The following is a 5,478-nucleotide window of genomic DNA, read 5'->3' as shown; positions in this document are numbered from 1 at the left end:
CTCCCCCATCCCTAACCCCTGTCAACTACTAATCTATTTTATGTCACTACAGTACTGTCTTTTTGTGAATGCCTTATAAATGAATTCAAACATCATGTTTTCTTTTGAGAGTGGCTCCTTTTATTCAGTATAATGATCTTGAGATGGTACCCAAGTTGTGCACACCAATAGTTTGTTCCTTTTTTCTTGCTGAGTAGTTTCCACTATATAAGAGTACCATGGTTGTTTATTCATTCTTTCACTGAAGAGTATTTGAGTTATTTCTAGTTTTTGGAAATTATGAATAATGCTGCTATAAACTATTCATGTATAGATTTTTGTGGGAATATACGTTTCAGATTCTTTAGGGAAAATAGCTAGAAGTGGGATTGCTATAGCCTATGCTTGGTGTGTGTTTAACTTTATCAGAGAGGCTCTGTCATTTTGCTTTGCCATCACTGCTTTGTATGTGAGTTCCAGTTGCTCTGCTTCCTTGTCAATGCTTGGTATTGTTAGAAGTTTTAATTTTAGTTCTTCTGTTAGAGGTAGTAATATCACATCATTTTTAAAATTTGCATTTTCCTACTGACTCATGGTGTTGAACATCCTTACATGGTCTTCTTTGCTCTCTGTATCTCTTCTTTGGTGAATTGTCTGTTCATGAGTTTTGCCTAACTTTTAATTGGGTTGTTTTCTTTCTCTTGGAGTTTATTGTTGTTGTTGTTTGTTTTGTTTTGTTTTACATTCCAGAGGCCTTTTACTTTTTTATACCTATCGTGGCATGAACTCATAGGGAATAGGTTCCAGCAGCTCAGGCTCCTTTCCATTGGTTTTCCCAAAGTGTGCTTCTCTGGACGGAGTAGGCTGGCACTTCAGGTGAACCTAAGTACTTTTCTCTTTGGCTTCCTTCTTTTTGATCATTTTTCCTTCACATGCTTCAGGAAGCTGTCCTGACTCTTTGTGTTTGGTATACTTAATGCATATATTAATTTTCTTGGCAAGAACCTTGCTCTTAGCTTGTTTGTTTAGAACAATGCTAACAGCATGCTGGTAACCTAGACCCTGCAATTTTGCCATGGTAACACTTGTGGGGCATTCTTTTTTGAACAGTGACTATTCTCTTTCTCTCTCTTTTTTAAAAAATATTTATTTATTTATTTATCAGAGAGAGAGAGAGAGCGAGAAAGAGAGAGAGAGAGAACGTACAAGCAGGGGGAGTGGCAGGCCAAGGGAGAAGCAGGTTCCCTCCCAAGCAAGGAGCCCAATGTGGGACTTGATCCCAGGACTCTGGGATCATGACCTGAGCTAAAGCAAACACTTAACCAGATGAGCCACCCAGACCTCCCTTGAACAGTGACCATTCTCTTGATGTCAACAGTATCACCTTTCTTGTAGAGTCACATGTATGTGGCCTAAGGAGCAACTCCATGTTTCCTAAAAGGCCTAGAGAACATGTAGTGGGTACCTCTCCTCTTTCTCTTTGTTTTGGTCATTTTTACAAATTACAGGAGGATGACAGTTCTGGCCAAAAGGAAGAAGTTTCTGTTGAGTTTTGAAGTTCAGAATCCAAATAATTTGTAATTGACTTTGTCATTATATGCTCCCTTAAATGTATCTTTCATAGAGCAAAGGTAAATAATTTTGATGAAGGTTGGCTTATCAATTGTTTTCTTTTATGGATCATGCTTTTGGTATTATATCTAAGAATTATTTGCTTCATTCCCAGGTAACAAATATTTTCTTCTGAAAGTTTTATAGTTAATATTTTACATTTAAATCTATTATTCATCTTGAGTTAATTTTTGCAGAAGGCATGAAGTTTAGGTTGAGATCCATTTTATTGCATATGGATGTATGTCTTACCTTTTGTTGGATGTATGGATGTATGTCTTACTCTTTGTTGTAAGGCCATCTTTCCTCCATTGAATTGCTTTTGCACTTTAGTCAGAATTAATTGGTATACTTGTATGGGTCTCTTTCCAGGCTTTTAATTCAGTTCCATTTACCTGTGTGTCTATCCCACCACTAACATCACAAAGTTTTGATTACTAAAGATTTATAATAAATCTTAAAATTGCAATTCTTTTCCAGAACTCTTTTGGCTATCCTAGTTTCTTTGCCATTGCATATATATTTTAGAATAAGCTTCCTATAACTACAAGAAACAATCCAGTTGGGATTTTGATTGGAATTACATTCAGTCTATAGGCCAATTTGAGAAACACTGGAATTTCACCCATGTTGAATCTTGCAATCCATGAACACAGTGTGTCTCCAAATATTTCAGTATCCTTTGATCTTTGTTACTATTTTAGTTTTTATCATATAGATCTTATACATGTTTTGTTAGATTTATACATAAATGAGTTCATTCTTAGAGCTAGTTAAAAATACTTATAATTAAAAAATCATAATACTCTTATATACATACATAATTTAATTTGGTTTTCAGTTGTTTATTGCTAGTAAATACAGGTGTAATTAATCAGTGTGTGCTAAACCTTACTACACAGTTATTAGTACTAGAATTTAGAATTTTCTACATAAATACTCATGTTGCTTGTAAATAAAAACAGTACTACTTTTTCTTTCCAATTTGTATACCTATTTTTCTTACCTTATTTCACTGGCAGGGACTTCCATTACAATGTTGAATAGGTGAGGTGAGAGTGAACCTCTTTGCTTTTTGTTTAATCTTATAGAAGAAGCATTCAATCTTTTGCTGTTAAGTAGCATGTTGTCTATAAGGTTTTCTGTGTGCCCTTTTATCAGGCTGAGCAAATTCTTTCTTTTCCTAGTTTGTTTCAAATTTTTAAAATGAGTAGGTGTTTAGTTTTGTAAAATGATTTTTCTGCATCTGTTAATATAATCTTGGCTTTTCTTCTTTAATGTGGTAGATTACTTTGTTTTTTGAATATTAAACTAATGTTTCAATCCTGGGATCTATTCCATTTGGTCATGGTGTGATCTTCTTTTCTATATTGCTGGGTTTGATTTTCAACTATTTTATTGAGGATGTTTGCATATATGTTCATGAGGGTTATTCATCTATAGTTCTCTTTCTCTGTTTCTCTTTTTCTCTCCATACTGTTTGTGTCTAATTTTTGTATCAGGATAAATGTTGGCCTCATAAAATAAGTTGTATAGTTTTTCTACAAGTAGTCTTAAAGATTACAAAATACATATTTAACCTCACATAATCTACTGAAAACCAGTGTTTTCCACTTTATTAGGAAGATAGCAAACTTACCCTTTGTTCCACTGGTTGGATAATTCCTATTGTTTGTCTTCAACTTCATCAACCCTATCCTCTACCAACTCCATTATGCTGTTTAGCCCATCTGGCGAGGTTTTGTTTTTGTTTTTTGAGTTTATTACCATTTTAGACCTAAAATTTCTAATTGGTTCTTGCTAATATCTTCTATTCCTGTGTTGAGAATTTCTATCTTTCTATTTAACTTGAGTGCTTTTGTTTCCTTTTTCATGTGTATGCATATTTTAAAAACACTATTTGCTACATATTTTTTAAAACACAGGTCATTTGTATTCAGTGTGCATATAATAATTTCTGTTTTTGATTTAAATTGTTCAGTGCATCAGAAGTAACTCTTTTTTAAAAAATTATTTTTATTAACATATAATGTATTATTTGCTCTAGAGGTACAGGTCTGTGAATCATCAGGCTTACACATTTCACAGCACTCGCCATAGCACATACCCTCCCCAATGTCCATAACCCAACCACCCTCTCCCTACCCAACCACCCCCCAGCAACACTCAGTTTGTTTCATGAGATTAAGAGTCTTGTGGTTTCTCTCCCTCCCTATCCCATCTTTTTTCATTTTTCTCCCCTTCCCCCAAGCCCCCAGCTCTGCCTCTAAAATTTCTCATATCAGAGAGATCATATGATGATTGTCTTTCTCTGATTGACTTATTTTGCTCAGCATAATACCCTCTAGTTCCATCCACATCATTGCAAATGGCAAGATTTCATTTCTTTTGATGGCTGCATAGTATTCCATTGTATATATACATACCATTTCTTCTTTATCCATTCATCTGTTGATGGACATCTAGGTTCTTCCCATAATTTGGCTGTTGTGGACATTGCTGCTATAAACATTTGGGTACACATGCCCCTTCAGATCACTACATTTGTATCTTTAGGGTAAATACCCATTAGTGCGATTACTGGGTCGTAGAATAGCTCTATTTTCAACTTTGTGAGGAACTTCCATGCTGTTTTCCAGCTGGCTGCACCAGCTTGCATTCCCATTCAACAGTGTGGGAGGGTTCCCCTTTCTCCTCATCCTCACCAGCATCTGTAGTTTCCTGACTTGTTAATTTTAGCCATTCTGACTGGTGTAAAGTGGTATCTCACTATGGTTTTGATTTGTATTTTCCTGCTGGCGAGTGATGTGGAGGACTTTTTCATGTGCCTGTTGGCCATTTGGATGTCTTCTTTGCAGAAATGTCTGTTCATGTCCTCTGCCCATTTCTTGATTGGATTCTTTGTTCTTTGGGTGTTGAGTTTGATATGTTCTTTATGGATTTTGGATACTACTAGTCCTTTATCTGATATGTGATTTGCAAATATCTTCTCCCATTCAGTCAGTTGTCTTTTGATTTTGTTGACTGTTTTCTGTGCAAAAGCTTTTGATCTTGATGAAGTTCCAATAGTTCATTTTTGCCCTTGCTTCCCTTGCCCTTGGCGATGATTCTAGGAAGAAGTTGCTGCAGCTGAGTTCGAAGAGGTTACTGCCTCTGTTCTTCTCAAGGATTTGGGTGGATTCCTGTCTCACATTGAGGTATTTCATCCATTTTGAGACTATTTTTGTGTGTTATGTAAGGAAATGGTCCAGTTTCATTCTTCTGCATGTGGCTGTCCAATTTTCCCACACCATTTGTTGAAGAGACTATCTTTTTTCCATTGGACATTCTCTTCTTCTTTGCCAAAGATTAGTTCACCATAAAGTTGAGGGTCTATTTCTGGGCTCTCTATTCTGTTCAATTGATCTATATGTCTGTTTTTGTGCCAGTACCATACTGTCTTGATGATGACAGCTTTGTAACAGACTTTGAACTCTGGAATTGTGATGCCACTGACCTTGGCTTGCTTTTTCAACATTCCTCTGGCTATTCAGTGTCTTCTGGTTCCATATAATTTTTAGGATTATTTGATCCATTTCTCTGAAAAAATTTGATGGTATTTTGATAGGGATTGCATTAAATGTGTAGATTGCTTTGGGTAGCATCAAAATGTTCACAATATTTGTTCTTCCAATCCATGAACATTTTTCCATTTTTTGTGTCTTCCTCAATTTATTTCATGAGCACTTTATAGTTTTCTGTGTACAGATTCTTTGCCTCTTTGGTTAGGTTTATTCCTAGGTATCTTATGGTTTTGGGAGCAATTGTAAATGGGATCGACTCTTAAATTTCTCTTTCTTCTGTCTTGCTGTTGGTGTATAGAAATACAACTTATTTCTGAGCATTGAT

At 35.5% G+C, this 5,478-nt stretch overlaps 1 pseudogene; it reads right to left on the bottom strand.

Annotated features, from left to right (window-relative positions):
• Positions 1-750: 750 nt before the first annotated feature.
• Positions 751-1,472, bottom strand: LOC111153531 (annotated as a pseudogene).
• Positions 1,473-5,478: the final 4,006 nt, after the last annotated feature.

Source organism: Enhydra lutris, unplaced genomic scaffold, assembly GCF_002288905.1.
Source record: "Enhydra lutris kenyoni isolate GAN:26980312 unplaced genomic scaffold, ASM228890v2 scaffoldscaffold33, whole genome shotgun sequence".
NCBI classification, from domain to species: Eukaryota; Metazoa; Chordata; class Mammalia; order Carnivora; family Mustelidae; genus Enhydra; species Enhydra lutris.
Note: the sequence above shows the minus strand (reverse complement) of the source record. Positions and strands in the feature narration are given on the sequence as shown.